General features: G+C 44.9%; 2 long non-coding RNA genes across 2 annotated transcripts in view; one reads left to right on the top strand and one right to left on the bottom strand.

Annotated features, from left to right (window-relative positions):
- LOC144807910 (uncharacterized) overlaps positions 1–26,558 on the top strand; it is a 282,409-nt gene that overhangs the window by 141,486 nt on the left and 114,365 nt on the right. The window contains exon 5 of the long non-coding RNA XR_013606517.1: positions 3,719–3,760. This is a non-coding gene — a long non-coding RNA (uncharacterized LOC144807910). The remainder of the gene's footprint in view (positions 1–3,718; positions 3,761–26,558) is intronic.
- LOC144807911 (uncharacterized) overlaps positions 1–26,558 on the bottom strand; it is a 447,007-nt gene that overhangs the window by 338,695 nt on the left and 81,754 nt on the right. The window lies entirely within an intron of this gene.

Genomic DNA, 26,558 nt, shown 5'->3' with positions numbered 1-26,558 from the left:
AACATTGGCAAGTTGTTGGATTTATCATCATTTTTACATCTTTGAATGAATATTTTAGCTCACAACTGTCAATTGTTATAATCCATTAAAGTATTCCCATGTTAGCCTATGGAGCTAATGTACTACTATGGGGAAAAATGAAATTGGCAGATTATCCCTCACTAGGGCTTATAACACATCTTTAAAAATATCCATGCTTATAGTAACAAGGCACCCTACCCCTGGTGCATCTAGGGAAGACATTAGGGTGACTTACTTGTAAATAATAAAGTAGTTTAAGACTTTGGAAGAACCTTTAATTCCAAAGTCAAACTTCCATATATTTGTAATTTAAAAGCAGTCGGCAAAGCAGGAATGCCTTTAAAATTACAGCAAGAAACAGGCCAGAGCACACTTAAGTGCATTAAATCTACTGGGCCTCTAAACCTAGAAGTTAAGGACTTACAGCTAGGTTGTCATTGCCTATTCTAATGACACCTAATTACCATGTTTTTTCAATCAGAGCACTGGCCCTGTGTCTACTTAGCAGAACCCAGGGCACACTTAGAATAAAAAAACAGCATTTACTAGGCACAGTGGGGGCGATAAATGAGGGGATACTGCAAAACTCCCTGGTTTCTGACAATAACCCGCTTACCGGCATTGTATCTGACAAGTGCTCCATCAGTATCGGCCTTAACTTTTGACTTTGCCCCAGTCTAGCGCAACCAGTTGTTTATGGTTCACACTCAGTGCTTTTGGCTCTAAAATGTAATTCAATCTTTAGAAATTCATATCTCCTGTTCCCCTTATTAGATCTGTGGAGTTTTTGCTCATGAAAATATTCTCTACTTTTATACATTTGAGTGGGATTTTTGTTGTGTTGTGTTTTTGACATTATAACTGTTTTGGTACTTCCACATGCTTTAAACATTTTCTTGTTTTTCTGCTCTCAACCGGGGGGGGGGGCGGAGGGGGGTTGAGATCAAGTTTCAATTACCAAAACCTCACTAGACCTAACATAAAAACTGCTATTATTACTTGTGCTTGGTACTAGCCACTCCAACTAATAATTCACTTGCTCACATAGTTGATATGGATTTGCCAAACATCTGACTTTGTTCATTTATAACATCACACATTTTTTTGGAAGCATTACAAATACTGTTACACGTTTGTCCATCCTGTTGCACATGGATTCTCTCTCACAAGCACACACAATAAAAGAAACATGTTTTCTCATGTGGTTTGCTTCCTTTACTGCTTCGTGTCTAAATGCTGCTGGACCTCCTCTCCTTCATGATGGGTAGAAGGCCAATAATCTGATACAGCAGGAATCCCAGGTGCAGCCTGTAAATGCAAAGCCTTATTGAGCAGCAGGAACAGGATCAAGGAGACACAAGCACTGTCTTGTCATCTTCCAGCCCTATCAAAAGCCAGGAAAGTGCTTTTCACTGTGGCTTCCAATTGGAGAGAGGGATGCACTGATGACCCCCTGACAGCCCCATTTCCGCACATATGCTGTATTGACTGAGACCTGGCACTGAAAATAATATGGAATGTGCCTGTGTGAGGAAGTGAGGTTATGTTACCATCCTCAAATGTGCATATTACCCAAACTTGTCTCCAGACTCTGCTAGTTGTGAACCCTATGACAATGCCTGTTTAGGCCCTCTATTTTTCCAATGTGCTTTTATTATAGCCTTATAGCCCGCCGTAGAGGGCTATACCGGCTATTAAAGGCCCTATCCAGCGTTAAAGGCCCCGAGCCGAAGGCAAGGGCCTTTAACAAGGGAGAGGGACTTTAATAGCGGTATAGCCCATCTACGAAGGGCTATAAGGCTTTTAGAACATTCTGTCACTAGAGGACAGAATGTTCTAACAAAAAAAACAAAGCCTTTTGGGAGCGTGAGGGGATTGGAATCCCCTCAGGTTCCCTAAAGCCTTTGTTCACAGCTAGAGCTGTGAACAAAGAAACATTGGAATGTTGGAGCTCCAGGCTTATACCAGCCATTAAAAGCCCGGAGCACTCCATTGTTTTCAATGGAGCTCCTAACATTCCAATGTTCTAATAGAACGTGTGACATTTGAACACCTGTAGAAATGTTAGTATCATATCTGCCTCCTATCTTAGCTGAGATGTTTTTGTTGTTTTTGATGTGGGCGCTGCCATATTATCATGGACACTAACAGTAGATGCTGACTTGTTTTTATTGCTTTAGTTAGAGAATATTATCCTTATGTAAATCAAGATGAAGCATTGATCACCATGTTTGGTTGGTCTTGCTAGTGCTTCAATGTCTGCAAGTACTGTTTTCTATTGGTGATCATATGATAAAAAAAACACTTATATGATCATTAATCAAAGGAGCTTCGCGACAGAACTATCAAGCCAGAGGTCACGACGTTTTGCAGTGGCAACTAGCCTCAGTCTGGGGCCATGCAAAAAAGCCTCCGTCAGCTGTGCACTGCTTATCATTCCCAGGCAAAAGCTGTGACAGAGAATAGCTAAACAGCTATTTCCACTGGGAGAGGGTATGCTGTGCAATCGATTTTAAGAAACTCTAATTATAGGCTTGCTATTTTCTGTTTCTGCTAAAATGTAGCATAGTGTTTAGAGCTATTGATAGGATGTTAAGGTGCAATGAACCTGCTAGGCATGTCAGGAATGTTCATATTGTTTTTGCTGGCCAGGTCGAACACTGCAGCATTTTGTTTTCATTCAGTGTGGTTACCATTTACATTTCTTATTGCTAGTTGAAGTCGTTATACCCTATTTCCTATTGCTATTGTAAGTCTGTTTATTTACTAAAAAGCGTTTGGAGTTCCACTATGTTCCTGAACTCATCTAGTGTGACTGATAGTAGCCAGAAAACCCTACCTACACAATACAGTGTGTTGATACGAATCGCAATTGAACTGGATTTCTAATTTCTATTGGTGCTAGTTCTTAATTTGAGCCAGTGCTTTCCGTTGCTCACCATACTTAGAACAGTCTACCACATGGTGGTGCTGCTCATCTAATTTAGAGATGAGCAGAACAACGGTTGTTTATAAATGCAATATACTTTAAAATAGTGAAAAAAACCGGCCTTCCCAGCCATTCCTTTAGCTTTGGAATAATCTGCCCTATTGCGTTTACATGCGAGAGAGATGGTTAGTAGTTGTTTTGGCAGTGATGACAAGGGAGATGGGTGGTGCAAGCTGCAATGGCCTCCTACTCGGAGCCCTGGCACTTTTACAAACTGAGCACTGATTGGTGCACTGAGCTGAGTCCTTGCACCAGGGAGTTCGACATCTGATTCCCGTGTCTGTGAGGCAGGGAGGACGGACTGTGGCAGACTAACGTTTGCTGCAAGCAGAGATACTAAGGTAGGGATCTCAAGCCGCAGGGCACTGCCCAAACGCCAGCTTCTGTGAAAGAGAATTGTTTGAAGCTCTTATAACACTTGATAAAAACATGCTCCTTGAAATGTACTTTTGTCAAACAATTAATAGGGGGAGTGATGATAATGTTTATATAATTTGTGTTTCATTTCTATTTCTTTGTAATGCATTCATAAATTAGGCTCTAGTATGCTAATGCATCATACGCTATCGAATAATTACCATTGTCACCTGTCATTGTGATATGTTCCTAAAGAAGCATGTCACTTCAGTATTAGAGATAGGGTTCATGAGTGCAAATGGAAGCAATTCAAAAACGTTTGCTAATATGTTTTCATTTTGTACCTTTCAGGATTTTGGCCGTGTTTAAGATTTTGCACATGTTGCAAGAAAGGTAAGAAAATGGCTTAATGAATTTTCGTAATCATTGAAGCTGCTTTAAAGAGCACCTCGCTTACTCCATGTGCCTGTGCGATGGGGCATGTTTTTGCAAACATATGCACACAACTTTTAGACAGCAGCCTTTTTACTTTTTGATTAGTTTCAAACGTTTAATGCCTATTGCATAGAGTTACAAAAAAAAATAGATATGAAAAGGAATTACAGGCAAACCCATTAGTTTTTCCATGCTTATTTTTTATTTCTTTCAATTCCATAAATAATACCTTAGCACATTATACATCTGCTATATGGGGTATACATTGTTGGATTTGTTGTACTATGAATTGTTGACCTTTGACAGGGACTACTTTGACAAGACCCAACAGACATATTCTGAGATCCAATGGAATCCTGGAACCTATAATTTCTATAACTGTACTGATAACCGATTGATAATTGATTTCCAGTATTTCGTAGCCAGGGGTACTCCAATGCAAGATATAAGAAGTCAGTGTTCTCTGTGTCTTTTAAATACTGAGTCCTTCCTAAGGCATGTTTCATCAAAGTGAGCGGGGTGGTATATTCTTTGCAAGAATTTAAAATGTACCTAAGTTTGGAGAGAGTGTGCTTGTCTGGCAGCCGAGTCCGCCCCATTTAACGGCTGTTTTATTCAAGCTTCCACTTAACTCTGGAAGTTTGACTGTGAGCGTCATGAGACTTTTAGGCTAGTTACTGTGAGTAGGAGAAATAAAGTCTAGAAGTGAGGTAAAGTAGAAAAAAATGGGCTTGCAAGCTGTGTGCAAACGGAATGAAGAACATTACAGACCGTGCGAGCCTTGTGGGGTCACCTTGGTTCTGAAATTGAATAAATGACCCTCCTGAAAGAGATCTCACATTTAGTTATGATGAGTTCTGTAATATTATCAGTGAGTGTTCTGCAAGGGTTGGGTATAGCCATGGATGATGATTGAATGGGAGATCGGGAGTATAACAACAAGGTTAGCGTGTTCTTATGTTTAATTCTCCCATGCTAGCTTCATCCAAGCTACAGCATCAATCCATCAGTTGCCAACTTTGTATATAACATGGCTTTCAGTGGGACTGAAGCTGCTCTAGCTTTAGCTCAAAGGGCACAGAAAGTACCAACAGCGAGCTAATACTGCTTGATCACAGAGATAGCAGAGTTCCAGGTCAGGGGCTGCAAAGCCACCCTGATCATTTGGGAGAGTAAATACCTCCCATTTGAGCATGGTTGCTTACCAGCCCAGGTTTAATCAGCGGTGACCTATTAGTGTTATGCAAATGTTTGCATACTGGTCACAGCCATAGGGACCTGATTGATCCATATGCCAAGGATTTTTATGGAGCCAGCACACCCCACCAGGGGGTATTATAATGGGCATTCGAGTGCATAAAGTTAGAGGCAGTGGGCCAGATTCACAGAACTAACTTAAGACACGATCCTAAACTTACTACCATTTTGGTATTCACAGAAGACACTTACTCATTTCGGTATTCACAGAAGTTAGGAGTCCTAACTTTAGGACTCTTATATGCCTTCTGTGAACACCAAAAGTCTTAAATTTGGGATTTTTCTCAGTTTAGGAGTAGTAAAGTTAGGACTCCTAACTTTAGGACTCCTAAATGCCTTCTGTGAATACAGAAAGTCTTAAAGTTAGGATTTTTCTCAGAGTAAGTGCCTTCTGTGAATAACATAAATGTAGTAAGTTTAAGATTTTGTTTAAAGTTAGTTCTGTGAATCGTGAGAAATTGATTCCAATGTATATTTCATCCCAATAGTAAACCAATCATTATACATTCCTCAATAATAGGTCAAAGATTATCAATTGGTAAACCCCATGTCATCCATATACACTGACACGAGGAGGTTGTGATCAGTAAAATTTAGTGCACTGTGAGAGCAATGTGGGAGTACAGACAAGGGGCTCGAGTGCTAAAGCGAAGGGAATGGGAGAGAGAGGGCACACTTGTCTTGTTCCACGAGTGATAAAGGTTGAGCTGGAGAGCGATCCATTAATACGGATGGATACAGGGTCAGTGTTTTTTTGTGCTTTCGCTTTTATGCCCATTTGCTGCCTTGACTAATTTCTCCTAATTGCTGTTTCTGCTTTCTCTCCTCCTTTCTGCCCCATTTCACCCTTGACTATAGGGATTCCCTACCTATCTCCTCCCTTGCATTTCCTACTTCCCTCCTCCCCCTGTACTTACCTGTTCTCCCGTTTCCTGCTCTTTCCTAGCCCCTCCCCTGCACCTCTACCCCTACTATGACATACTCAGTGGCAGTGGTTGGACAACTGAGCAGTGGGCGCGCCACCGGAGCACCACGGGCAACCCTGTCTCTGATCATCTGCTCCTGGACCATACCCAGTGCCATGGACCTAGGACTGTCAAGTCACCACAGCCACCATTTCCTCCAACTTGCTGGCACTCAACACTGGACCCTGACATGATTTGTGTCCCTGCTCCAAACACCACCACACAGTAGGTCCCTTTTCAGGCGCCCAATGCTGTTTCTCTTACAGCATCACCCCTATGCCACTTACCACACACATTGCACGGTGAATCACCTGCATGCTCCTAAACTCCAGATCTCTCTGCAAACACACCACCGAGGTCTGGGATCTCATCAATACACACTCCCCAGCATCCTCCTAATCACTAAAGCCTTCCACTGCCCGTCATCTACTTGTACCATCACTAAGGCGATCCCTCCTGGTTACAAGATCATCCACTGTGAGAGGCACCCCAAACTTGGAGGTCTTGTTATCATTCACACAGACACCATCACCTGCACATTCACAAAGGACAAACACATTCACTTACAACTGCATATCCTCCATTGCAAGACCATCTCAGGCACCCTCAAAACACGACCCCCAGGACCCAGCACCACCTTCAGTAACTCTGTGACCAACTTCCTCATTCCCATTGCCATTAGATCCAATGACTTCCTACTGCTCGGTGACCTCAACATACATCTCGATGACCCAATGGATCACAACTTTACAGTCTTTCTGGAGAGCCTTAACAATATCAAACTCAAAGCTCATACAAGACCTGACCCACATCGCTGGACACACACTTGACCCAGTCTTCACAGCCAGTAACAAGATTACCTTCAACCACTTCACCTGCTCGCATGGATAAATCACTCATTTGTGTGCTTCTACATCAATGCACCCCACTCCAGAAAACCAAAGCCAGCCATCAACATCAGCTGCAACTGTAATAACATAGCAGAAGTAGACTGGCCCCACACCCTCAGATCAAACCAGCAAATGCTCACAGGTGACTTACAGAATGGCCTATCCACTTTCAGCAACTGAATCTCAAACTGTACTAACACATTGGCTCCCATGAAAATCAGACACACAAAACTCACTGTCAGGGTTTCTGGTACACCGAAAACCTAAGAGACTCTGAGTGCACATGCAAACAATTAGAAAGAAGATGGAGAACCAATCAAGACAACACCTTGAGAGACACCTACAAATCTACAACACTCAGATCAATAAAGCCAGGAAAGCTGCCCTTGTGCTAGGTAGGCCTGGGCGGTTAACAGAGTTCTGAAAAATTACACTTCGTGGGACTGTAAATTTGTGAGCGTGAGTGAGGAAAATTCAATGCCAGAACACTTTCCAGTGAGGATTCTCAATGGGAGGTCGCAGACAGTCACTACTGCTCACGTTCAGAAAGATTAGATTAGATTAAAATAGTTGTAGAGCTCATGGCTGCCTCGGCAATGAGGCATCCCAGCGCTAAAGCAAGACGAAGGGGGGAGAAGGTGAGGAATTCAAGTTGAGAGAAAATCCAGGTCTTCACAAGCCGTCTAAAGACCTGGTGATCAGAGTTGCTGTGGATGTGTAGAGGGAGAGAGTTCCATAAGGCAGGGGCTAGTCGCCTGAAGAAGCGACTGCCAGATCTGGTCCTTCGTATGCATGGGATTTGTGGGAGGATCAAAGTAGCCGAGCGCAATGCTCCCAGTGGGGAGTAGAGGGAACACAGGTTGCTCAGAATATCTGGGCTGATACCTGTCAGAATCTTGTGCATGGTGCAGAGCATCTTAAAACTCACTCGGTGTTCAAGGGGCAGCCAATGCAGGCGGTGAAGGAGGTTGGAGACATGGTCGTTCTTGGGGAGGGCAAAGATGGCATGTGCTGCAGTGTTCTGGACCCGCAGCAGTTGATTCATCACAGACTTATTAGAGCCCAAGAGAAGCACGTTGCCGTAGTCCAATTGGGTCAGTATAGAGGCTTGGATGATCAGATGCCACGTTTGGGCATCAAATAGACCAAGTATTGGTTTAAGGCAACTAAGTAGCCCAAAACATTTCCCACCCACTGATTTGGCATGGGTCTCAAAGGGGAGATCCTTGTCAAGCAAAAAGCCCAGGTTTTTGCCTGTGGGTTTAGGGTCAGGAGGGACTCCAAGGGCCGGAGCCCACCATTCATTGTTCCAAAGATGGGAGTCTTTGCCAATCAGAAGGATCTCAGATTTAGCAGAGTTCAGCTGCAGGAAGGTAGCTGTCATCCGCTCTGCAATGGCCAATATGTCTTCGGTAAATGTTTCTCTGTCGTGGCTGGGATTGTTAGACAAGGTGATCACCAGTTGGGTGCCGTCTGCGTACGACACCAAGGAAATTCCCTGCGCTTTGGCCATCCGAGCCAATGGGCTCATACATATTGTAAAAAGCGTGGGGCTCAGTGCCGAGCCCTGAGGAACCCCACAGCAAAGTGAATGGACACTGGAGACGAATGGTGGCGCTATCACTTGGAGGTGCGATCGGCCAAGAAGGAAGAGACCTACAATAAGGCTTTATTGCTTATCCCTAACTCCACAAGACGGCGGAGCAGTATTTCGTGGGAGACCGTGTCAAATGCCACGCTCAGATCCAGCAGAACCAGAGTTGAGGTCTTGCCAGCATTCAAGGCGGATCTTAGTTGCTCTACAACTGTCAGCAGTCAGTGCAGACTCGGTACTATACCGTGGTCGGAAAAACGTTCTGGGAGCGATCAAGAATATGATTGACTACCAGAAAGTGAGTTAACATTGAATTCACATAAGCTGCCAGGATTTTGGATAGAAATGGAAGCAGTGAGATTGGACGATAGTTTTCTGGCTTGGAAGTATCCAATGTTGTTTTTTTTAAGTAGGGGGACCACTTTTGCATGTTTCCAGGATTTTGGGACCACCGCCGAGGTGAGGGATAGATTGAGCAAGTCCAGATACTAAGGTGGAAGGACCTGTTCAACTTTCCTGAAAATGTCCAGTCTTAAGGGATCATCTGGAGATCCTGATTTAATTTTGATCACTAATCCCTCCAGGTCTTTAAGGAGAATGGTGGGAAAAGATGTACGAGAAACGGTCTCAGGACCAATTAGCGTGTTCCTCCCGGTGGCACAGGGAGTTACGCCGTGGTCGAAGTTATGGTAGAGGCCTTCCACCTTCTCCAGGAAGTAATTCACCAGCTCTTCGCATTGTTGGCTAGAGTATACAAAACTACCTGATGCTGAGGGAGGAGTGACCAAATCCTTCAGAAAAGAGAATATAGTTTGCTGCAATTGGTACTTGTGGTGATCAGGCAGGAGTAGTGGGCTGCCCTAGTTTTGCGCACTAGTTTGTGGTAGGATTTGTTAACTGAGCTGTACTGTATTTTAGCCTGGGAGTCATATGATCGCCTACATATTCTTTGCAGAACCTTACAATTCTTACTGGCAAGGGCCAGGTCCTCGTTGAACCAGGCGTTAGCCTGAGCACCTTTAGAGTGAGTAAGTTTGAGAGGGATGCAGGTGTCCAGAGCTTGGGTTACCCACCTATGAAAGAGCGCATCAGCCTTTTATATATTGATGGCTCTATCTAGTGGCTTTGTGCTCAAGGCTGTAAGGAAAGCCTCCTTGTCAAATTTATGCCAAGGCCATTTCAATGAAGAGTGCTGGTTTGGCTGGGACTTAAGGTCAGCTAGCGTTAGCCGCATTATGATGAGAAAGTGATCTGTCCAGATCATGGGGAGAGGTGCTAGGACTTCCAGTGACTCAAGGTTTTAGAAAACAGGGTCAAGGAGATGTCCGGCGCTATGCGTAGCGCCGGGGACCAGTTGAGTCAGCTGGCAGACTGCCAAGTCCCCTAAGAAACTAAAAGTGTCAGGGTATTCTAGCATCTCCATGTGAAGGTTCAGGTCACCGATAATATAAAAATTGGCAGTCTGGAGAGCTAGTACTGTGATAGTGTTCGCCAGGGCTTCTCTGAAGATTTTATATGCACCAGGTGGGCGATAAAAGAGGAGGCCAGAGAAGGTGAAGTTTGCACTCAGTGCAATTTTGAAGAGCGCACTCTCACAGTCCGATACATTTTCCACAGAGAGTAGGGCAGTCATCTGGGACCCAGCTGTGAGTCCCACAGGCACCCACAATATGTAAGGCAAGTAGTGCTTCACAGGAGTAGGCTAATTGTTGTGCCTGAGGTGAGGCAGAGTCCCTGGCGACGTCCAGGCAAGGATGGGCGCAGACCGGCTTGCCTTAGGTGCGCCAGCAGCACACCCACTGCACGCATCCGCTGTGCATCCTAGCAGTGGCGTTCATTAAATGCCACGGGGGATCAACAGGCTCCACCCCGGATGAGCACTGATTGGCTGAGAGCCAACCAATCAGCGTAAGAGCACTGCCAGAGGCAGGAAGTGACAGCGGAACACAAGAAGAGTAAAGAGCAAAATTGAGTGCAGGTAGGCTTAGTAAAACTTTTAAAAGGTGCAGTTTTAGCAGCAAATGTGGGTGCAATCATTAAACTTTAAAAGACAGTTCAACAATCGTTCCCCCAGAAATTCCCCAAGCAATACCCCAGCTCAGTCTAGCCTTCCATTCGCGTTGAAGGAGCTGCCGCTTGAGTAGAATTTCTTTTCAAACGGCAGAAATTATCAGCACCCACTTGTGCTGTGCATGATACTGTTCGTGCTGATTTTACAGTGCAAGACAAACACCCAGCACTACAAATCAGCATGACCAGTGCGCAGTAACACAGTCCGCTGCTTACAGAACTCTGTGTAGCTTGGCAGAGTTTTATTTTCACTGCACGGAGCTGCGTGAACTCTTAGTGTTCACATTATACTTCTACTTCAAAACTAGACGAGAACTTCTCAATATCGTCAGAGAATTTGCCACTCCTATAGCAGACACCCACACTATCACCCTCTCGTTAGGACCTTTCCACAACACAATACTCAAGATGTACACCAGTTGTGATTGCATCCTGCGGCCTCACCTTCAGAATGCTACTTAAGATTTTAAATGGTTTCCCATTCACACAAGATGCAGGGTCACCCAGGCTCTCATAACAGGAAAACTACCACAGTAAGGCACTCTAAATCAGTATTTGCAAGCAGCTCACACAAAGACTCCAGACCATCCAGAACACCACCGGCAGACTCATCCTAGATGTCTCTGGAAACAGTGACATCACTCGCAACCTCACTGACATGCACTGGCTACCCATCCGGAAACGCTGCCAATTCAAGCTGCTCCTCCATGCCTACACCATCCACAACACCAAACCAGCATACCTCAACAAATGACATCAACTCTACCAAATTTACAGACAACTATGCTCTACCACTCTCTCTCTCTCACGGATCCTCCACATCTGCAGAAGTCAGGAGGGTGCACCTTCTCTTTCATTGCCATCAAGAACTATAATGAACTTCCTCAACACATCAGGACTGCTAGTTCACTTCTCAATATCTGCAAAAAAATGAAGACCTGGCTGTTCATCTTGGTGCACCACCAGGCCTGCGTTCCTGCTTTAGCGCCTGGACACCATCAGAATGACAATTCAGACTACCCTATTTTAACTATTATTCTTTGTTTGACCTTGAAATTGACATTACAAAACACTCGTTCCAGACTGTCACAGGAGGTGTTTTGCTGATGTCTATATCTAAATGGCTTGCCACAGTTCTTGGAACAAGAACGGCAGGTGGCATGTGCATCAAAGGCAAACATGTTGATGATTTTGCAGAAATACAGAAATTAGTGTTGCAGCTAACTTAAAATGAAGTTAGGTCTTATGTCATTATGTCAACCCCAAATAACACCCCTTGGAAAACAATCCCAAATCAAAACACTCAGGCATGAGGTGTGTGATATAACTTCAAGTCAGTGAGAGTATTTCCCTGTGAGATCAGCATGCATGCTGAAAAGCCGCACAAAACCTCTTCCGATTGTAGAGGCGGTCAAAAGACTGTATACATCTATATTAAGCCCCCACAATGCCACTGACCTCATATATTACATCACTCATGACATGGTCAGTAACATCACTCAAGAAATAACTGATGGGATCTGAAGTGACATCACTGATATCACTGATGACATCTCAAATGATATCAATGATTACAATATCCAGTGATCCTGAGTGTTCTGTAGAAGAGGGACTGGGTATGCGAGAGACTGTATACATGAGTGAATGGCTGTGTGAGTTTTTGTATGGGTGCGCAAGTGGGTGTCTAAGTGGCTATAAATGGTGAATTAAAGGGTATATGAGTAGCGGAATGGGTGATTGAGCAGGCACACATGGTACACTCCCCATCTCAAAGCCTTACAGCTGGAACTCCGCCAATCTGAACGTAGATGGAGAAAAGACTACTGCTTGTCAAGCAGAGATACTTATGTGGCAGCCCGCAATAAGTACAAATCTGCCATCTCTGCCGCTAAAAAAGCCTATGTCTCAGAGAGAATCTTACTAGCCCCCTGCAAGTCGAAGGAGATCTTCAGAGTTCTGGATGAATTTACCTCCGATTCCAGAACGCTTCTGTCCCAGGCCCCTACTCAGGAATCCTGTAATGCACTTAGCACTTTTTTTTTTACAGAAGATTGTTTTGATTAAGGACACCATTCCGGTCACCTCACTGGGCGCTGACTCCGCTACTCCCCCTCATAATGCTCTTTCTATTACTCAGTTCCCCCCCTTAGATCCTACATCCCTAGCCAGCCTGGCCGTTCGCATTAAGTCTGGTTCTCCTGACGACCACTGTCCACCTTCTATACTACGGGACATCTGCCATTCCTTACCCAACTGCATCCTTCCTTTGCTTAATTCTTCTCTCCTCTCCGGGACGGTACCCAGCTCCTTCAAGGAGGCCGTTCTAGTGCCTCTGTTGAAGAAGCCTGGAGCTGATCCGGCCGTCCCGGCGAACTATCGTCCTATCTCTCTTCTACCTTTTCTTTCTAAAATCTTAGAAGCCCATGTCACTGCCTGTCTCTCGAGGTTCATCGAGGGCTCCAACTTCCTCGAAGCCAACCAGGCCGGCTTCCGTCCTGGTCATTCCACGGAGACTGTGATCCTGGCCGTCCTGGACACCTTGAGAGACGGAGCTGACAAGGGTACCTCCCAGGCCTTGGTATTATTAGATCTGTCGGCCGCCTTCGACACGGTGGACCATAACATCCTTCTCCACCGTGTCGAACAGGCCGGCATCCAGGGCCTAGCGCTGGCATGGGTTAAATCCTTTCTCACTGGGAGATCCCAGACCCTCAGCCTAGGTACATTCAGGGCCCCCAGGGAGCACCTGCCTTGCGGGTTCCCCCAGGGCTCCTCTCTATCCCCCCTTCTCTTTAATCTTTATCTTCGCCCTCTTCTTTTCTCTTTGAGGCAGTGGGACGTCACCGTCTTTAATTACGCGGACGACCTACAACTCATTTTCTCTCTAAACTCTTCCTCTGCTATCCCCACCTTCCAGGCAGTCATGTCCCATATCTTTCAGTGGATGTGTCAGAACCAGCTTAAACTGAACCCAGGAAAGACGGAGCTCCTCCTGCCGGGCAAGAGCGCCATCTACTGGGGTCCACATTTCTGGCCGGCAGAGCTTGGCTCCCCTCCCACTCCGGTGGCCTCGGTGAAAAGTCTCGGGGTCACTATTGACGCTGGGCTTTCTCTCGGGCCGCAGGTGGGGACGGTGGTCTCCTCCTGCATGTTCCAACTACGCAGGATTAGGAAGGTGGCCTACCTCCTTACCCCCGATGCCCTGCTGCAAGTCATTATGGCCCTCGTTCTCTCCCGCCTGGATTTTTCGAATTCCATCTACCATGGTTCGCCCAAATGTTCCATCTACAGGCTGCAAATCATTCAAAACCAGGCGGCGAGACTGGCCCTCGGGATACCAAAGTGGCAGTGTGCCAAACCCCTCCTCATCAAACTGCATTGGCTCCCTGTCAGCCTAAGGGCTGCCTTTAAGCTTGGGTGCATTATCTTTAAGTCTCTCTCTGGCTCTTGCCCCGCTTTTCTAAAATCCCTCATTCGACCTTACTGTCCTTCACGCAATCTTAGATCACTTCACTTACATCTCTTGGTGGTCCCTTCCTTTAAACTCTATAGATCTGGTGGTCGAAGATTCGCCTTCCTCGGCCCCAAATTCTGGAATTCCCTCCCTCTCCCAGTTAGGATCTCTGGCACTCTCATCCAATTCCGCAAATCACTAAAAACCTGGCTCTTTCCACAAACTAGCTAAATTCCCTCTGTCTCTTCTCAGCACCCTACCAGCGCCATGATACCCACGGTGACAGTGCGCTTTACAAGCATCCCCTTAACATAACATAACATAACACATGTGTTTGTAAGAGTCAGTAACAGGGTATTTGAGTGGCTGTATCGGTGCATGACTGGGTGTGTAAGTGTCTCTAAGGGTGAGTGCGTGTCTGAGTTGCTGTAAAGGTGAGTGAATCAGTCTGAGAGACTGTATGTGTGAGTAATTTAATGTGAGAGAGGTTGTTTGGGAGAGTGTGTACTTTCTCAGTGACTGTATAGGTAAGTGAGTAGGTAAGAGTGGATGTGTAAGTGGCTGTATTGTTCAGTGAGTAGGTACCTATTTGGCTGTATATGTGAGTTAGTGGTTGTGTTAGTGGCTGTTTAAGTGTGTTGATGTGTTACAGGCTCTATGGAGTGAGTAGGAGTGTCACTGTTTGTATGGGTATGCAAATGGGAATGTCAGTGGTTGTGTGACTGGTTCTGTGGATGATGTAATCAGTGATGTCATTTTAGATGTCATCAGTGATGTCATTTCAGATGTCATCAGTGATGACATGAGTGATGTTACTGACCAGTTCATGACTGATGTAAAATGTGTGGTCCTAAGCAGTGGGGGCGTAAGTTGAATTTCTCTGCTATAACTGCTGAACTGCTGTCAGCTCACACCAAGCAAAAGCAAACAGCTACCTCCTGAGGGTGGGCCCCCCGGGAGATAGCAGGAGTCAGCCCTAGGGGGTTGAGGTCCCCAGAACCAATCATTGTTCCATGAGGGGGCCATGAGGCCCCCTCCATCATAAAATATTAGCCTCAGGAAGGTGGTGGTCCCTGGGCTGGGGGTCCACAACAGACCCCCTACATTTATATATTTCATCCTGGGAAGATGGCAGTCCCCAGTGCTGCAGAGGGGCTGCATAGTCCTCTTTATTTTAAATGAATTGCACCAGGGAGGTGGCAGTCCTCGGGCTGTGGGGGGCATTGGCCTTTTTATAATCAGCCCAGGGGAAGTGGTGGTCCACAGAACTGTGGTGGAGGCCTTATGGCCCCCTGCATTCATTTAATGTCTAGCCGTGAGGAGGTGGCAGTCCACAGGGAATTCGCAAATAATGTATGTTTGTGGCAAATTTATTTTTAAATAATAAACCAAATTTAAGGGGGTCAGGGTATTCGTATCCTGGCACCTTTTCTTTTTTAACATTTGTTTGTGGTTCTCGGCTAAAGGCAACTCCCAAGATGGCTGCCATCACTTCCTTGTTGAAGTGTTTGCAGCCAATCAGAGCTCTGCATTTCCCTGCACAAGCTCATCTTTTTTCGTGAAGTTTTCATGGCCAGAGATATCACTAGCCTTTTTTTTCTCTACAGCTACTGAACGGATTAACACCAAATAACTGAAAGTTTGATCAGTGTAACCAAATCTACCTTCCTGGCAAATATGGCGTAATTCCATCCAATGCCTCGGAATGCAGCTTCATGACCTCGATTCCTCTCAGCCCCCACTTGACAGATCACCTTGAAACTTTCCACCAGGGCACTATTTATGGAAATCTTTGGCAAGTTTCGTCAAACAGTGCCATAGATGTAGGCAAGCGAAAAAACACTTTCCCTATGGAAACATATTCCTAACTATAAATACCTTCTGGCGATATATTATATATATATATATATATTTATATATATATATATATATATATATATATATATATATATATATATATATATATATATATATATATATATATATATATATATATTTATTTATCAATTCCAGCATCTCCTCCATTCGGATTCGAAAAACAGGACACAGCGGGGCTTCGTTCTTTTCAAATCTTTATTGTCAGGCTAGCATGACCGGTTTCGGCAATACGCCTTTTTCAAATGCTGAATGTCCCGACATCTCTTCTCCCACTCTTAATTCTAATTGGCTCCGCCTTACACAGTGGTGGTTGGCTCCCCTGCACTTCACGCTGTCCTTTGCAATTAACAAGGGACTACCAGTCCCATAATGCTGCAAAGTGAGGCTTCCGTGCAGTGTGGTGGGATACGTGATGTTCTTAACATTATTCAAAATTATTTCACAAATCTTCATGCCCCATACTTTCATCCACCAACCTCTGTGTTCGAAAAAGTTCTCTCGAGACGTGATTTCCAATGAAAGCGTCTCTGACTCTGATGCCAGTTCGTTGTTTGTAGTCAATATGTGACTCTGCAGAGGATACGGTGGAGGGCCAGGTAATCCTTCCGCTACCACGGTTAAAATCATCCAAAGTTCCCATGTAACCTTTGCCGCTTGTTGGAAAGGGTCCTGCCTGCGCGTCATAGGGAACGCGCTGATATCAATTCCAGCATCTCCTCCATTCGGATTCGAAAAACAGGACACAGCGGGGCTTCGTTCTTTTCAAATCTTTATTGTCAGGCTAGCATGACCGGTTTCGGCAATACGCCTTTTTCAAATGCTGAATGTCCCGACATCTCTTCTCCGACTCTTAATTCTAATTGGCTCCGCCTTAAACAGTGGTGGTTGGCTCCCCTGCACTTCACGCTGTCCTTTGCAATTAACAAGGGACTACCAGTCCCATAATGCTGCAAAGTGAGGCTTCCGTGCAGTGTGGTGGGATACGTGATGTTCTTAACATTATTCAAAATTATTTCACAAATCTTCATGCCCCATACTTTCATCCACCAACCTCTGTGTTCGAAAAAGTTCTCTCGAGACGTGATTTCCAATGAAAGCGTCTCTGACTCTGATGACAGTTCGTTGTTTGTAGTCAATATGTGACTCTGCAGAGGATACGGTGGAGGGCCAGGTAATCCTTCCGCTACCACGGTTAAAATCATCCAAAGTTCCCATGTAACCTTTGCCGCTTGTTGGAAAGGGTCCTGCCTGCGCGTCATAGGGAACGCGCTGATATCAATTCCAGCATCTCCTCCATTCGGATTCGAAAAACAGGACACAGCGGGGCTTCGTTCTTTTCAAATCTTTATTGTCAGGCTAGCATGACCGGTTTCGGCAATACGCCTTTTTCAAATGCTGAATGTCCCGACATCTCTTCTCCCACTCTTAATTCTAATTGGCTCCACCTTACACAGTGGTGGTTGGCTCCCCTGCACTTCACGCTGTCCTTTGCAATTAACAAGGGACTACCAGTCCCATAATGCTGCAAAGTGAGGCTTCCGTGCAGTGTGGTGGGATACGTGATGTTCTTAACATTATTCAAAATTATTTCACAAATCTTCATGCTCCATACTTTCATCCACCAACCTCTGTGTTCGAAAAAGTTCTCTCGAGACGTGATTTCCAATGAAAGCGTCTCTGACTCTGATGCCAGTTCGTTGTTTGTAGTCAATATGTGACTCTGCAGAGGAGACGATGGAGGGCCAGGTAATCCTTCCGCTACCACGGTTAAAATCATCCAAAGTTCCCATGTAACCTTTGCCGCTTGTTGGAAAGGGTCCTGCCTGCGCGTCATAGGGAACGCGCTGATATCAATTCCAGCATCTCCTCCATTCGGATTCGAAAAACAGGACACAGCGGGGCTTCGTTGTTTTCAAATCTTTATTGTCAGGCTAGCATGACCGGTTTCGGCAATACGCCTTTTTCAAATGCTGAATGTCCCGACATCTCTTCTCCCACTCTTAATTCTAATTGGCTCCGCCTTACACAGTGGTGGTTGGCTCCCCTGCACTTCACGCTGTCCTTTGCAATTAACAAGGGACTACCAGTCCCATAATGCTGCAAAGTGAGGCTTCCGTGCAGTGTGGTGGGATACGTGATGTTCTTAACATTATTCAAAATTATTTCACAAATCTTCATGCCCCATACTTTCATCCACCAACCTCTGTGTTCGAAAAAGTTCTCTCGAGACGTGATTTCCAATGAAAGCGTCTCTGACTCTGATGCCAGTTCGTTGTTTGTAGTCATATGTGACTCTGCAGAGGATACGGTGGAGGGCCAGGTAATCCTTCCGCTACCACGGTTAAAATCATCCAAAGTTCCCATGTAACCTTTGCCGCTTGTTGGAAAGGGTCCTGCCTGCGCGTCATAGGGAACGCGCTGATATCAATTCCAGCATCTCCTCCATTCGGATTCGAAAAACAGGACACAGCGGGGCTTCGTTCTTTTCAAATCTTTATTGTCAGGCTAGCATGACCGGTTTCTGCAATACGCCTATATATATATATGTATATATATTACCTACTGGCGGTCGCCAGTAGGTATATATAGTTAGGATTTTTTCTCTATGGGATTTTTAAAAATTCTATGTCTAATAACTTTGGCGTTTGTGGACGGAATTGGCTGAAATTTTCAGGAAAATGGCACATTTTGTTTCTGAGCAGCCCCTGAAAATTTGGGGGGGGGGTTCGTCAAGGGGGGGCCGAGAAAAAAGGGGGGTCCCAAAACACGTTTTTCCAGTGTTAATTTCCATAGGGCGGTTGGCCTCACTTTTAGCCCGAACGGCTGAATGGATTTGCACGAAACTTGGCAAAATTGTAGGGACTGGTAGCCCGATGTGCCTTTGCTAGGTCTCAATATATGTGTTCCAGTGGATTTTGAGAAATTAACGTTCAAAAAAAGATATATATCTGTAACAGCGGACCGGGCAGCGCTCCAGTTCGCGTACTTTTCGCGTTACGGAGCTTTGTGAAGCGAAGCTGATTGGTTCTCCGGCGTCTGTAAACATTCCAAACAGTCCGTAGCGGCCGCCATCTTGTCTCTCGGTAGGATCGAGAGACAAGAGGAGGCCAAAGCGAAGGGGCAAATGACCATAAGGGGGCATAGTAGATCCTCCCTGACCCCCTAGGTTTGATGTGGAGGTTTTAAAAGGGCCCCGCGGGGCAAAAAAAATAATAATAATAATAATCGAACGGCTGAATGGATTTGCACGAAACTTGGCAAAATTGTAGGGACTGGTAGCCCGATGTGCCTTTGCTAGGTCTCAATATATGTGCTCCAGTGGATTTTGAGAAATTAACGTTCAAAAAAAGATATATATCTGTAACAGCGCTCCGGGCAGCGCTCCACTTCGCGTACTTTTCGCGTTACGGAGCTTTGTGAAGCGAAGCTGATTGGTTCTCCGGCGTCTGTAAACATTCCAAACAGTCCGTAGCGGCCGCCATCTTGTCTCTCGGTAGGATCGAGAGACAAGAGGAGGCCAAAGTGAAGGGGCAAATGACCATAAGGGGGCATAGTAGATCCTCCCTGACCCCTTAGGTTTGATGTACCATTTTGCCAAGTTTGGTGTAATTCCGTTCAGCCATTCAGGCTGTAGACGTATCTAAATGTCCTATGGAAAATTGCATGGGGAAAACACATTTGAAAGTGTTGAAATTTAGAACCAATTAAAATGTTGCTTTGGTTTTGTATTTGTGTGTGATGAAAGTTAATTGGTTATGTATATATCTAAAATGAGAGGAAACCACAGCCATTTTGTGATACTACTGTCTGGGGTACATTTGTGAGGAATTTTTGGTGCTCAATTTCTGGTGTTTGATTTACACAGTACTAACGCTTCTCCTACTTTCAAAAAGGTGAGTTGTTAATTTGTAAGGGGAACTATGTTGTACACTTTAAGATAATTTGAAAAATGTTTTCTGTTATTTATTTACAGTCCTTCTGTTATACTAAATACTTGATAAAGTTAGTTTTATATTATGTATTACTAAAAACGATAAATGAAAGTGATTATTTTTTTCTGCAATTTACAGCAAGAAATTTCAAAATAAAATGGATCACAATGAAGAGACCGTGGCAATTTCTTTTGAATTATCCACTACATTTATTGAAATTGACAGCACCAATAATGAAATATTCTCACAAGGAGGAGATGACTTGAATGATTTTTTTGATCAATCTCTTGACGGCGAATTTATCGAATGTTTGGAGACCATAGAGTTACAAGAATCATCATTGCAGACTTTTCATGAGGAGATTCCTGATGAGATGATTGAAGAGGAAATTCCTGATGAGGACATGTTACTAGTTCTTTCAAATTATGAAAATTCAGAAGAATAAATTTACATTTAGAAATCAAAAATTGTTTGAGACATTATTCATTTTTATTTTTAATTTATGAGGTTGTAGCGAAGTGATTGTAGTATAAAATTAGACTTATAGTATAGAGTGCAACATTTTTATGTTACATAGTAAGTTTACTCATATTTACTTCCCTTCTCCCACTATATTATCTCCAATGTGTATTTGACATCTCTTCTTCATCTCCGGACTCCTTTCTCTCACTGTCTGTCTCTGATGCATCCTATCGCTGCCATTTTGTGTAATTACAGAAGAGAGTAAAATAAAATAGTTCAGATCGTGAAAAGGGGGCAAAGTAGAGTACCCCTCACCCCCTAGGCCTTCTCAGGCGGTCCCAAAAGGATCAGTTCCTGCTTTCCTGAGAGATTATGGTATGAGTTCCATATACCACAATAACTTGCATTACAACATGCAAGATATCTATCTCCTATTACCAACTTTTGGAGATATTCGCGCTAAGCGCGAATATCTCCAAAAACTAACACCTGCCCTGAGCAGTTCTTAGCCATGTTATCCAACGGGAGGTGGATAACATGGCTAAGAGCATTAGCTCGGTAATGCATGAATATCGCTGACTTTTCAGCGATATTCATGCATTGCGGCCGTTTTTTATCGCATTTGCGATAAACCTTGATAATAGCAAGGTTTATCTGCGATAATTTCCGACGATGCTTAGCGGTAAAAAATTCGTTGCTAAGCATCGTTAGCGATAAATATCGCTTAACTTTGGTAATATGCCCCAACGTCTGTTAACGTTCGATTAGAAGGAAATCAGGAAGTGTTGAAAAACATTGTCTGCGCCATCTTGCCTTTTTTCAAATGCCACACTTTTGTCGTGCACGGCAGCCATTTTAGATGCCTTGACCAGACCCACTCTCTGCACGCTGTCGCTCCTTAGCATGGCTCCCCACCCTCGCAAGCATCTCCCCCAGGCACTGGTCACCCCCGCTCTCTGTCTTATGCATGGGCAATAAACCTCCCCCCATCTGCGCTGCTCTTCCCTGAGAATCACACCCTGTGCCCGCCCGCACCTCCCTTTCGCCCTACTCACTACCGCACCCTCTGACACTCCTCTTCCTCTGTGTCCGATTGTCCAGGCCGGTCCCAGGCTATCAGCTAGCCCTGCAGATGTAGTTTATGGCCCCAGCTGTAAAGAATCACCCCTCTTCAAAGGAGTTATAGTAGATCAAGGCCCACACCCGATGAGATCCGTCACACCACACGCGTTCCTACTATCTGAAAACCATCCTGTATTGTGATTGGGGAGGGGACCGAGCCTGAAGCGGAAGATTGCAGGGATGACTCTTTGTACATCAAAGTTTTTACAATTATGTGTCACATTAAAAATATATAGCACTCCAACAAAGTAGTAGGAATATAAAACTTTAATAACTTATAAATATATACATCAAAACAAAAACAGTAAAAACATTTAAACATTTTTAGGGAAAAAGAAGGAACAATGGTCAGTAGCGGTCGGTTGTGCGAATAGTCCCAAGGCAGCACAACGTCCAGATTTCTGGACGGCACCCAGGTGATGTTGCCTGGGTGCCGCACTGATTTGGGTATCCGGCGTGGGGCGTCCCGGGGGGTGGGTCGTCAGTAGCGGTCTGTTGTGCGAATAGTTCCAAGGCAGCAGAACGATGGCACCAAGGTGATGTCCATTAAGTTGCCGCCCTCCGAATAACGGCGTGGGGCGCCCCGGGGGGGGGAGGCAGTCCAAAGTTCCGTTAAAAGGGCAAAGGAAAGGATCGGTGGTTTGAACCATCAGTCAAAAAGGGGAAGGGGTGCAACAATTTTTCCTACCGGGTCACACTGTGCTTTCACCGGAACTGATCCGAACTGTGGTCTGCAGGATTCTAGTCATTCCAACTGAGGCTGGCGCCAGCATGGGAGCGCCGACGTCCCGCGGCTACAGTTTCGTCACTCCACGGGCGATCATGGCAGTCATTCCCCATCGGGGGTGTCTGCGGGGGTCGGGGACTCCCGCGGCTCCTCTAGAATCTTCAAGGTCGTGGAGGACTACGGTGGTGGAGTCAACCAGTGACCGGGCCATTTCTTTATGTTGGGCCCGCTCTTGCCAGGTCGACCGCCATTTTGAGAGTTCGGTAGCTACCGGCGATCGCGGGGTCAAATGAGCGGACGGGCTCCACCCTGCCGGGCGAGACGTTGCAGCATCGCCACAGTGGAAGAACCTTTTTCCGGGCGCCTGGAGCGCTGAGGGTGCAGCTGGGAAGCTTCCACCTGGGGAGGCGGGAGAGGCCTGTTCGCACCGTCTCTCCCATCCAGTGCACCCCACGGCGTCTCGCTTGACATTTGTTATGGCCGGACCAGGCGATGAGGATGAGGGGGGGGGGTCGGAGGCATGTGCAAGACATCCCCCCCCAGTGTTGTCGCAGCCATTATAAAAGAAAGAAGAAATGTCCCGTCCGTCTTTGGGCCGGACCTCCGGTGGATGGCGGCCGGACGCCCTTTGCTCTGGCCCCATGAATGGGTTCCTTGGCTCATCCGGTGGGGCAGGCCTTGGCGTGTGGTGCCTCTCCTGGGCCTTTCGTGCAGTGGCCTCTCCACTCCCAGGCCCTCCATGGATGCTGGCCCAGACTGGGAGAGAGAGGGTCTAACCTGCAATTCTCCAGGGTTACCGCCACCGCGGCCAGATCCCGTCGGCCTCGGCCTCTGGTTGATGGTGGCCGGACTGGGAGAGAGAGGGGAGGGTCGAGGACACAGACATTCCCCCCCTTGCAACTCTCCTGGGTTGTCGTAGCAATCCCCTTGGCCGGGTCCCATTGGCCTCGGCCTTTCCTCCGGCTACACCCTACGTGATGATCTTCTGCCGACGGTTGGCAGCAGGACCCGCCTTATATGTGTTGCTTCCGGCTGGGCGTAGCCGCAAACCTGTTGCACTTTGGAAGTTTCCAGAATGGGGCGGATGTCTGCTGACTTGTATCTTTCCCAGTTTGCCGTTATTTGGCCGTGGCAGGCGGTGGGACAGACACGTTTTGGGGCAGTGAGGGGCGATGAAGCCTCGTTGCCTTGTGGCCGTTGCAATGTCACACTTGGTTTCTCTTACTGTTTTCAGGTTTCTTATTACGGGCTTACTTCTAACGTTTCTTGTTTCTAGGACAATAATAGGTTTTATCATTACGTATTGTTATCGTTTCTTTGTTTGTTATTTAGTAAAAAGTTCATCAGTGGCCTACTGATTTTCGTTTTCCTATTCCTTTCTTTCCAGGTTGTTTCATGCTAAAGTTTCTGTTAACAGGATACAGTGATCACTTCGTTATTATTGCATATGTCCTTTTCACTAGGGGTGCTCTCTGGTCGGGCCAGATGACCTATCTCTAGTAAATGGTCCGGGTGAAACAGGTGCATCAATCAGTGGGGAGTAGATAGGCATGACAGATTACAACGGGGGAGAAAGGTCCGCATTACCTACCCTTTCACTACTTGCAAAGATTTTCCTACGTTTATTTGCAAACAGGGAATACCTCCAAAAAGAACCAATTCCCAAACAGTCAATGTTCGGGCAAACAATCAATCAATGAGGAACGAAATAGGCATGACGTGTTAAAGGTTTGCGTTACCTACCCTTCACTATCTGCAAAGGGAGAGAGAATATTCCTATTCTTCCCCGTTTGCAGGCAGAGAAGATCCTTAAGAGAACCAACTTCGAACAATTCAATGCTCGATTCAAACAATCAACAAGGGGTACTGTGAACACAAATGAACGCCGCTTATGTACATACACATTGCTATTTTCAACAGGTTGTTCCTAATGTTTCTATTTTAGCGAGGTCAAAAAAAGATCCCATTAGTGGCCTACTGATTTTGCTCGATTCCTTTTGTTTTTTTATACGATTTTTCGCTATCTGCAAAGACTAAACAGAGTATTGCGACTCTGTGGTTGTTTGTAAATAGAGAATGAACCAAAGAGAACCAATTCTAAAACAGTAAATGCTTGGATAACAATCAATCAAATGGAGAGAGAAGCAGGCACAACGGATTACAACGGGGGCAAAGGCCTGCGTTAACTACCCTTCACTATCTGCAAAGAGAGAGTACTCCTAATAGAAATAAGGGGGGGGGGCAGCATTGAAAGCAGATCAGTGTGAATAAACACGAAAATGTTTTTTCTTACCACGTACTTGACAATCGACAGCTTATGATATTTGCTATTAAAAAAACATTGAAATTCACTGAAAAAACCATAGGTTATAGACCATATATAGTTAGGAATTAGCATTTACAAAACCTTGAAAATTCACTGAAAAAACCATAGGTTATAGACCATATATAGTTAGGAATTAGCATTTAAAAAACCTTATTTTACTCACACAAAACCATTGAAATTCCATATATAGTTAGTTGTACTAACTATATATCGCGCACCCGCAATCCACTGCTGATGATGTCACATATTACATCATTCATGACATGGTCAGTGACATCACTGATGACATCACTGATGACATCTCAAATGACATCACTGATGACATCACTGATGACATCTCATTTGACATCATTCTTGTGCTAATACGATAAACCTCTTCAGACTCTAATATAACCTTAGATACACTCAGTGTATACAGACACTCACACACTGACATCTCAAATGACATCACTGATGACATCACTGATGACATCTCAAATGACATCACTGATAACATCTCAAATGACATCACTGATGACATCACTGATGACCTCTCAAATGACATCACTGATGACATCACGGATGACATCATCCAGTGACTGTGTGTTTCTGTAAAGTTTAAATATGTTTGATTTATTGAAGAATGAGTGGATGTATAAGTGTCTGGATGAAGGATTTAGTAGGTGCGTGACTGACTGTATGAGTGAGTGAATAAATGTGTCGTACTAAATGCATGGGTTAGTGACTAAACTGTCTGAATATGTGCATCAGTATGTCTGTTGTGATGTAAACTGCTGCATGTGTTGATCATTAGCTATACGAGAGGTTATATGTGTTATTGATTGGTTGCCCAAGTATTTGTATGGGAGATTGAGTTTGTGTGGGGGTGGCTGGGAGGTGTGTGACTCTGTGCATAGATGTGTGAGCAGTTGATTCACTAGGTGTATGAGTTCAAGAGTGCATGTGGAAACAGCTACATGGGCGGTTGACTGTGTGCATGAGTGTATTGATGAGTGAATGGATATCTCAATGCTACATGTCATAGTAAGTACATATGTAATACACAGTACATGTGAGAGTTGGCATATATAAATAACTGTGCATGAGAGCCACTGAATGTGTGAGTGGCTGTATGGATCATTGTGAACTTGTATCAGGGATTGTATAAGAGAGTAAATATGTGTTAGTATATGTTTGAATAAGTAAGGTGTGTATAACTGTATAGTTGAGGAAATGGAGGTGAGATTGTTTCTTTGCATGACTGACTAGGTGTGTGAGTAACTCCATGGATGAGTGACAGTGTGTGAGTGTCTGTATACACTGAGTGTATCTAAGGTTATATTAGAGTCTGAAGAGGTTTATCGTATTAGCACAAGAATGATGTCAAATGAGATGTCATCAGTGATGTCATCAGTGATGTCATTTGAGATGTCATCAGTGATGTCATCAGTGATGTCACTGACCATGTCATGAATGATGTAATATGTGACATCATCAGCAGTGGATTGCGGGTGCGCGATATATAGTTAGTACAACTAACTATATATGGAATTTCAATGGTTTTGTGTGAGTAAAATAAGGTTTTTTAAATGCTAATTCCTAACTATATATGGTCTATAACCTATGGTTTTTTCAGTGAATTTTCAAGGTTTTGTAAATGCTAATTCCTAACTATATATGGTCTATAACCTATGGTTTTTTCAGTGAATATATATATATATATATATATATATATATATCAAACAACACAAGTTTGCCTGCTGTAAGAGGACAAGCCACCAGGTAAGTTTCAATATGTCATCCTTTATTCATGCGAGGACAAGCACTGCAGCAAACAACAGGGCACCAAAATCGTCCTTTCTAGTCCTTTCCTGACGCGTTTCGTGCGAGGAACGCACTTCTTCAGAGGATGGCGGACATCACGGAAATGAAACCGGCATTTTCGGCTTTACTATTTCACCGCTTTCTTCCCCGCCCCAATGGGCGTGGCCATGACTCTGGCCTGCTGGGCGATGTAGTCCATCTATTACTCTCGTGAGTTGCCTGGTTTCAAACCTAGTTCAAAGTTCTTTAGAAACCCAAGTGGGGTGTGCACTGGCA

Source organism: Lissotriton helveticus, chromosome 1_2 (genome assembly GCF_964261635.1).
Source record: "Lissotriton helveticus chromosome 1_2, aLisHel1.1, whole genome shotgun sequence".
NCBI classification, from domain to species: domain Eukaryota; kingdom Metazoa; phylum Chordata; class Amphibia; order Caudata; family Salamandridae; genus Lissotriton; species Lissotriton helveticus.
The sequence above is the reverse complement of the archived record's forward strand: the minus strand, read 5'-3'. Positions and strand labels throughout refer to the sequence as shown.